The 9,705-nt window shown below is 45.4% G+C and overlaps 1 non-coding gene across 1 annotated transcript; it reads right to left on the bottom strand.

Annotated features, from left to right (window-relative positions):
* Window positions 1-5,591: 5,591 nt before the first annotated feature.
* LOC127492889 (U1 spliceosomal RNA) lies at window positions 5,592-5,755 on the bottom strand. Its single transcript, XR_007922717.2, has one exon. It is a non-coding gene; the product is annotated as a U1 spliceosomal RNA (small nuclear RNA).
* Between the last annotated feature and the right edge of the window lie 3,950 nt (window positions 5,756-9,705).

Raw genomic sequence — 9,705 nt, 5'->3', positions numbered from 1 at the left:
CATGGGAAGTGAGCAGTATGAAAAAACTATGCATGGGGAGGGAGAGGGAGAGGGGAGGGTTGCGGGTGGGAGGGAAGTTATGGGGGGGGGGAAGCCATGGTAATCCATAAGCTGTACTTTGGAAATTTATATTCATTAAATAAAAGTTAAAAAAAAGAGAAGAAAAAAAAAGAAAAAACTATGCATGGATTTCAAAATTTTTTGCACCAAAGTAAGCTTATCTTTTAATTGTGTTTCCATGAACTTTTGGAAGTACATTCGTATATACAAAATGAAATTTCTTCTCAGTTTTGTGCACCTTTTCTGTAGCTCTCACACTTTTATAAGCATGTGATCTCTGTTACTAGTTCCTAGTACAAACTTTTAGAAATATTTTATTCCATGACATGGAAGCTAACACTGTTATAGCTCATCCATTTCATGCAAATGATAGCATATTATGTACATACATATGTATAAATGCTGTACATTTTAAAAGATATTTATTTATTTGGAAGGCAGAGAGAGAGAAAGAATCTACCATCTGTTAGTTCACTCCCCAAATGGCTACAACAGCTTGGGCTAGGCCAGGCTGAAGCCAGGATCCAGGAACTCCATCTGGGTCTCCCATGTGGGTGGCAGGATTGCAAGGACATGAGCTATCGTCTGCTGCTTCCCAGGTGCCTTAGTGGGGAGTTGGATTTGAAGCTGAATAGCTGGAACTCAAACTGGCACTCTGATACGGGATGTGGATAGTCCAGGAGGTGGCTTAACTTGCTGCACCATTAAAGATAAGGAGGTTTCCCCCCATTAGTATGGAATGAACTTCCTGACTAACGTTTTAAGCTGATAGTATCTCATTGTTTGGACACCCCATCAATTCTCTACTCATCTTCTCTTGGTGGGTGTTTGGGTGGTTTGCTCTATTTTCAAAACTGCCTGGTGTGATGTCTTTACAGCCTGGAGATAGGGCAAAGCCCTCTGCGGGAAGCACTCCGAGGAGATGATCCATGGCCGGAGGAGAGGGACAGGGTTCTTCTGTTGTCTATTGCCTGTGTTTGCTGCAGTCAACTGCATTTCCAGGAGACCAGGATGTGGGGTTACACAGCACCCTGCATCGATTCATACTGGCATCTGGTCCGACTACGGATGAAAACTCATTGATGAGATTGATAATAACTCACACATCCGCCGTCTGAAACAGACCAACAGCCCGTGAAGACTGACAGGGGTGGACGGTCCAGAACCAGGCCCTTCCTCAGCAGAGCGTTAGCTTGCCAGTAGAGGGCTCTCTCCTTTTGGGAAAAATAACATCTCTGGGAAAGGTTTTCAACTTAACACCCAGACACGGAATGTGGTGCTTCTCTTCTCTGTAGTTTATTGCTGCCTTGTTCCCCTGAGTATGTGGGGGCTCACCGACTACTGTACTTGGGTGTGTTTATGTGAGGGTGTGTGGGGCGGGGACTTAGGGGGGAGGCCTGTGACTTGACTCAGACGAGGGGTTATAGTGTTTCCCTCCTTGAGGATTCGAGGCATCCCAGCCTTGCCCTCTGTCTCACTATTACAGGTTCCCCGGGACAGGCTTGTGAGATCTGCTAACAGGCTCCTTCTGCTCCCTTCTCCCTATCCCTCTGTTTATATGACCCCTGCGGACTGCTCTTTGAGGCCAAAGCTCAGGCGAAAAGTTATCTCAACACTTCAGAGGCGAAGAGAAAGAGCAGACATCAATTGAGTGTCTCAAGTGGGCAGTTGAGGGAGGCTAGGCCACCGTGTCCTATTTGTCTTTGTTCTCATCTGGGAGAGATTATTCCTGTTCTCCTCTTCCCACACAGTACCATTCAGGAAATCACGATTCCACAAGGCACAACAGATTGCCCGAAGTCACACAGGGAGCAGCTACTGCCTGGAAGCCTGCTGGTGCCTGGGCTGGGCCTGCACCACAGGCCGGTGTGACTTCAGGGCTCAGACTGCTTTCAGCCGGCGGAGCTCCCTCTTGGGTGGGTGTGAAGGGTTCAATCCCAGCCGGAGACGGCCGAGGTCGCTGACTCTGTCACTGACTTAGTGGGGCCGTTTCCTCCTACTTCTGACTTCTGGCCTGGTTTGGGAAACACCTGAAATCATTTTTCTTCTTTGGATTAAGACAGAGTGGTGTCCATGGATTTCTGGTTTCCTTTATTCAGGGCGTACCTATGCTAATATTGAACAAGCTCTGAGGAAATGGAAGACAGAACTTGCTTCCCAGGGACAATGGCCTGTTCCGAGCCCTGAGCCACGAGGGCAGGTGCACCAGGCACCTGAGCACTGAGCTCTTCTTGTCCTCCACTCAGAGGTCCACCAGTGGGCAGGTGCGGGAGGCCTCACGATGGCGAGTGTTACTCGGGCCGAGCTGACTTCTCATCTCAGTTTGGTTTCAGCAGAGAGCAGAAGCAGGCATCTGGCCTACTGGTTAAGATGCCTGCATCCCACACTAGAGTGCCTGGGTTCAACACCTGCCTCTACTTTTTTTTTTTTTTTTTAAATTTTATTTGCCAGGTAGAGTTATAGACAGTGAGAGTGAGAGACAGAGAGAAAGGTCTTCCTTCCATTTGTTTACTCCCCAAATGGCCACTAGGGCAGCGCTGCACGGATCCAAAGCTAGGAGCCAGGTGCTTTTCCTGGTCTCCCATGTTGGTGCAGGGGCCAAGCACCTGCGCCAGCCTCCACTGGCCTCCCGGGCCACAGCAGAGAGCTGGCCTGGAAGAGGAGCAGCTGGGACTAGAACTGACATCCACACGGGATGCCGGCACCACAGGCGGACCGCCTCTACTTTTGACTCCAGCTTCCTGCTAACGCAGACCCGAGGTGGCAGTGGAGATGCTCAGGAGACTGGGCTCCTGCCACCCGCAGCTGGGACCCGGAATGAACTGCTGGCTCCTCGCTTTGGCTCCCTACTGAGACTGTTGTGTGGCCAATTTGGGAGCAAACAGTGGATGAGAGCTCTCAGTCTCTCAAATAAATAAAAGTTAGGAAAAGAAAGCAGCAGCACAGAATGAAGAGCAAAGCGGAAGCAAGCTATTTAGCTGTTAGTCAAATAAACCCTACAGGTGCTTCGAGCAGTGTTCCGACTGGTTTTGGACAAGTGGAGAGCAGACTAATACGAACCGATTACAGATAGATGATTTAGATCACCTTTTCCCTTCCTTTTAAACTCAGAAACGTTTTTTACACTGCTTTTAAATTTAGCCCTAATATTCTGCTTTGCAGAATTTTGAGCAACTTTTTTTTTGCATTGATTACCTCATTTCCATTCAGTGCTACACACCTGTCAAACGTGCCAACAATGTTTGTATCTCTCTGGAGTTACAATGAAATTATGGGCAAGTTTCTAACAGAAAAGGGATTATTCAGGGAATAGCTGTTTTTTTTTTTTTTCCAATTTGAGAGCAGTCACTGTTTATTAATGGGCCAGCTCACAAAAACACCATGGAAGACCCCTTAGTTCATCCTCTGTTAAGCCTGTTGATCTGATCTTCCGTGCTGCTAGCGTCTCCACCTTTCACAAAATGGGTGGGCTTTTCCTTCATTCCCAGTTATCCTGGAGATCATTTGAAGGGTCACAGGAAGTTATCTGCTCCTTTGAAGCATTTCCAACAGTCTAGCTGGCATCAATTAGATCCTTAACACAGATGGTGCCATATTTATTGAATGATCAGTTATGATCAGTTTCATCTCTCAAGGCAATTCACTCTTCATTGATGTTGCCAGAACTACATTTGTTGCATTAATTCATTGATTGATTTCAGGTTTGTGTGCCCCATCCAATATACATTTCCACAGTTCTCAGTATGTTAAGTGGAGCCTTGCTGAGCTTAGCAAAGGTGGCATTGAAGAGCCAGCAAAGACAAAGAGGCTGCAACACCTTGCTGACCTTGGGCTTACACCAATACCTTCAATCCTGATGACAAACACCAATTTGGGCTTTTCAGGGATGTAGCAGTTGCTAGCTTTCTTGCCATCCTAGCCATTGGAATCTCAGTTTTACCTATATTCCTTGTGATTCTGCTTAGCTTTTTAAATAAGTTTATTCCTTCTCTTACAAAACATATTTTTTGGCAAAATTCTTTCTCAGGTGTGATCTTCAGTTCTGTGACATTCCCTCACTTTTTCTTAAGGATTTCTGGGCCAGCAGGAACCTTCTTTTTCTTTTTGGTATCCTCCATAGTCCAGTGGGACAAAGAGGACAGGAATGGATGTTAAGAAAGATTTACAGCTGACACTCCCCAAACTCTAAGAATTCATATGGATGGCTGAGTTCATTGGTTTTCTTATTTTTTTTTTAATTTTTATTTTTGACAGGCAGAGTGGACAGTGAGAGAGAGAGAGACAGAGAGAAAGGTTTTCCTTTGCCGTTGGTTCACCCTCCAATGGCCGCCGCGGCTGGTGTGCTGTGGCCGGCGCACTGCGCTGATCCAATGGCAGGAGCCAGGTACTTCTCCTGGTCTCCCATGGGGTGCAGGGCCCAAGTATGTGGGCCATCCTCCACCGCACTTCCTGGCCACAGCAGAGAGCTGGCCTGGAAGAGGGGCAACCGAGACAGAATCCGGCGCCCCGACTGGGACTAGAACCCGGTGTGCCAGCGCCGCAAGGCGGAGGATTAGCCTAGTGAGCTGTAGCGCTGGCCTCATTGGTTTTCAAACAAGCATGCATCGCAAGAGTCATCTAGAGGACTTGTGAAAACACAAAACGCAGGATTTGCTAAGGTTGGGTGGCCCTACATTTTGCAATTTTTTGGGAAAATTAAAAAAATTTATTTTCATTTACTAGAGAACAGGGGAGAGAGAGAGAGAGAGAGAGAGAGAGAGAGACTGACTCTTTTAGTCACTGCTTCATTTCCCAAATGCCTGCAATAGCCAGGGCTGGGCCAGGAAGAAGCTGGGCGCCCAGAACTCGATCCAGGTCTCCCACGTGAGTGGCAGGGACCCAGCTTCTTGAACCATCACCTGCTGCCTCCTAGGCGTTCATTAGCAGGAAGCCGGACTCAGGAGCAGGGCAGGATTTGAGCCTGGGCACTTTGATGTGGGATGCAGGTGACCCAAGTGGCATCTTAACAACTGTGCCAAATCTCGGCCCCTGAATTTTGTAATTTTCAACAGGTCTCCTGGGGAATGCTGCTGCTGATGGTTCAGGCACCACACTTTGAGAATTATTGACTTAGTTACTGTCAGTAATAAGATCGAAAAGCTTAAGATAGCAGAAATATTGCTGCCTCTCTTCTTAGCTGGTAGGAGAAAGCAGTGTGAGGGCAGGCTCTGGATGCAGACAGAATTGTATTTGGAGTCTTCCTCTAACACTTTCAACTATATGATCTTGGTTGGATTTATTTAACTTCCCAGCACCTCAGTTTTCTTACCTGAAAAATAGAAATAGTAACTTCTAGTGCTTAGTAGTTTGTGAAAAAAATATTAAAAGGTAAGTTTAGGGGCGTTATGAAGCAGCAGGTAAAGCCACCACCTGTGCAATGCCAGCATCCCATATGAGTACTGGTTAATGTCCTGGTTGCTCCACTTTTGATCTAGTCCCCTGATTTCTTTCTTTTTTTATTTTTTATTTATTTTATTTTATTTTTTTGTTTACAGGGGAGAGCGCGAATGCAGTCCCCCACTACCACAAATTATGTAGTCGAGTTTCCCGCATTTGGGGAAATCGCAGGGGTCAGCACATCCGGAGTGCAATGGATGAGCCTCGCCCTGGGAAAACCACCTTCGTGATCATGGTATCTCCCCTGCCAGGTAAGTAATGGCTGGGAAAAGCAGTGGAGGATGGCCCAAGTGTTTGGGCCCCTGTCACCCATGTGAGAGACCTAGAAGAAGCTCCTATTGTGGACATCTGGGGAGTGAACCAGCAGATGGAAGAGTCTCTCTCTCTCTCTCTCTCTCTCTCCTTCTCTGCTTGTACCTTTGACTTTCAAATTAATAAATATCAAATTAAAAATTGACAATTAAATCTTTTTTAAAGGTAAGTTTATTTTGGTGCAAAAAATTAAAAAATCCCATTCATAGTTTTTTTTTTATAATTTGCATTTTCTGTAAACTGTGAAGCCATCTTGTATATAACTGGCTTAGCATATACAGAGTACTATATTGACCTATAGCATATGTAGAATAAATGGTAACTCTTCTGAGAAGCTTTTCCTATCTTTGAAGCAGCTTATTAGATTTACAAAATCAAAAGAACTAAATATAGGACATGATGAGTTTAAATAAGTGAGGAGGTCATATTTTGTTTTAAATAAAAAACAAAACATGCTATTGAAGTACAGCTCTGGCATTATCAGCCATTATTTCTACCTGAGATCCAATGAAAGCTCAAAACCTTGGAACTCATCAATTCCTGGGGTTGGTGGAAGGGGTGTTAGAAATAGGACTGCACGTTGGGGAAACCCTGCAAAACATTTGCCTTGGCAAAGAATTCTTGGAAAAGACCCCAGAGGCACAGTCGTCAAAACCAGAATTGACCAATGGGATCACATCAGATTGTGAAGCTTCTGTACTACAAAAGAAACACTCAGCAAGGTGAAGAGGCAGCAAACAGAATGGGAGAAATTATCTGCAAACTATGCAGCTGACAAAGGATTAATGAACAGAATATATGAAGAGATCCAGAAACTCAACAACAAAATAAACAACCCAGTTAAGAATGGGCAAAGGACTAAAAAGGCATTTTCCAAAAGAGGAAATCCAATGGCCAATGGATACATGAAAAAAAAAATGCTCAGGATCACTTCACTAGCCCTCAGGGAAATGCAAATCAAAACCACATGAGGTTTCCCCTCACCCCCCCCCCCCCTTACAATGGCTTTCATATAGAAATCAATAAACAACAAATGCTGGTGAGGATGTCAGGGAAAAGGTACCCTATCCACTGGTGGTAGGAATGTAAACTGTTAAAGCCACTATGGAAGACCGTATGGAGATAGCTCAAAAATTTGAATACAGACTTACTCTGTGACCCAGCCATCCCACTGCTGAGAATGCACACAAAGGAAATGAATCAGCACATGAAAGAGTGATCTGTACCCCCATGTTTATTGCAGCTCAATTCACAGTAGCTAAGATATGGAATCAGTCCAAATGCCTGTCAACTGAAGACTAGATAAAGAAATAATGGGATATATACACCATAGAATACTACATAGTGGAAAAAAATGGAATCTGGTTGTTTGCAACAAAATGAATGCAACTGGAAAACATTATACTTAGTGAAACAAGCCGTTTGCAAAAAGACAAATACCATATGTTCTCCCTGACCTGTGATAAATAATAGAGCACCTAAAAGGCAATCTATAGAAGTGAAGTTGGCACTTTGAGAAACAATGACTTGAACAGCCCTTGACTCGACTACTGAGGAACATTTTTTTTTTCATACTATTTTTTGAACTCTTTACTTAACATAGAGTTAATCATATGTGTATAAAGTTAATTGAAAATAAAACTTAGTAAAAAATAACAATGGGGGGTCAGCACTGTTGCCTAGCAGGTAAAGCTACCACCTGTGGTACTGGCATCCCATATGGGTACCTTTTTGAAACCCTGATGCTCCACTTCCTATCCAGCTCTCTGCAATGGCCTGGGAAAGTAGTAGAAGATGGTCCGAGTGCTTGGGCCCCTGCACCTGCATGGGAGACCTGGAAGAAACTCCTGGCTCCCTGGTTCGGATTGGCCCAGCTCTAGCCATTGTGGCCATTTGGGTAGTGAACCAGTGGATATAAGACCTCTCTCTCTCTCTTTCTCTCTCTGCTTCTGCCTCTATATAACTCTGCCTTCCAAATAAATAAAAATAAGTCTTTTTTTAAAAAAAGGAATGGGAATAGGAGAGGGAGGAGGAAGCAAGGTGGGAGGGTAGGTATGGTGGAGAGAATCACCATGTTCCCGTAGTTGTAATTATGAAATGTATGAAGTGTTAGAATGGCAGATGTCCTAAATAGCACTCTGGCCTCAGAATCAGCCCTAAAGCCATTCGGATCTGGCTGAAAAGCCCATGAGAGTATTTCAGGCATGGAAAGCCAAGACACTCTGGCAAAAAGATCTCTGTGAGTGAGATCCCAGTGGAAAGAACAGGTCTTCAAAGAAGGAGGTACCTTTCTCTGAAGGGAGGAGAGAACCTCCACTTTGACTATGACCTTGTCTAAACAAGATAAGAGTCGGAGAACTCAGAGGGCTTCCATAGCCTTGGAAATCATGACTGGAGCATAGGGAGATTACTGATGCCATAGACAGGAGTGTCAATTTATAAAGTCAACAACAGGAGTCACTGTGCACTTACTCCTCATGTAGGATCTCTGTCCTTAGTGTGCTGTACATTGAGATTTAATGCTATAACGAGTACTCAAACAGTATATTTCACTTTGTGTTTCTATGGGGGTGCAAACTGTTGAAATCTTTACTTAATGTATACTAAACTGATCTTCTGTAAAAAAAAAAAGAAATTATCAATTCCCAACTTGACTCTCACTGGGATTAAACATGACAATAGGTCTGATCTGATTTCATCATCATTTAAAAAATCATCTATCATTTTTCACTTTATGTTTCTGTGTGGGAGCAAACTGTTGAAATCCTTACTTAATGTATACTAAGCTGATCTTCTGTATATTAAGATAATCGAAAATGAATCTTGATGTGAATGGAAGGGGAGAGGGAGTGGGAAAGGGGAGGGTTGTGGGTGGGAGGGACGGTATGGGGGGGAAGCCATTGTAATCCATAAGTCGTACTTTGGAAATTTATATTCATTAAATAAAAGTTAAAAAAAGAGAAATGTATGAAGTGTATATTCCTTTAAGAAAATGTTTCAAAAAAATACAAACAGGACTGCACAGAGGCATGGTTTGATATAGCTTAACAAACAAACAAACAAAGATGTAAAGCCTTCCCCGCTGAAGCAACAGGCAAGAGCGTTTTACATGTTTAAATCCGGCCTTGAGATCCCAACCCCTCACAAAACTCCCCTCGCAGCCTCCAGGGTAATGGAAGTTCCCACTCCTTCGGTTCAAGGCCATGCATCTCTGGAGTGCAAGATGTATTTTCTCAGAGTCCTAATCTAATCATATCCACTAACCCCTCCAGATTAGATTATAATAGATTAGCTGGGCGTTACCTTGGAGAAGACAGGGCTCTGCCCTGCGTGGGCAGGACACGGAGCAGCCGACTGGAAGAGAAAGGAGGCGAGCGTGGGGTTCGGTGGGGCCATGGGACTCTGTGGGCCATGGGCTCTGCGGGGCCCTGGGGTGGCCAGGCCTTGGCCGGTCGGGGAGAACTGCTTAACCGCTCTGCTGGCCGCTGGGTCTGCGGCTCTGCCGGGAAGGCGCGGGTGACCCTTTCCAGGGTCCCGCGTCTTGGACTCTCACGCAGCCTCTGCTAAGCTGTGTTCTGTGAATCGCTTCTCTGTGGGCCTGAACCAGGGTGCAGGGTGGGTGGCAGGGAGGCCGTGTTGGCTGCGGACACTTGGTTCGTCTCGGTTGTACTCCTTCTCCCCCTTTTCCCGCGTGGGGAGCCCACTCGGCCTGACAGGAAGAGCGGCCCTGTTCCGGCTGCCCTAGCTCATCCTCACCGGCCGGGCGCTGCTACATTTAGGGAGAGACAATCGAGTGTGTTTCCTCTTCTCCACTTCTGGTAGCACCAACGTCGTGGAAGTAAACATTACATAAGCCTTATCCTAATATCATGGGAGAGCCCGAAATGACGGGGAGAT

Source organism: Oryctolagus cuniculus, chromosome 14 (genome assembly GCF_051225735.1).
Source record: "Oryctolagus cuniculus isolate XC-2025 breed Fujian yellow rabbit chromosome 14, ASM5122573v1, whole genome shotgun sequence".
Classification (NCBI taxonomy): Eukaryota; Metazoa; Chordata; class Mammalia; order Lagomorpha; family Leporidae; genus Oryctolagus; species Oryctolagus cuniculus.
Note: the sequence above shows the minus strand (reverse complement) of the source record. Positions and strands in the feature narration are given on the sequence as shown.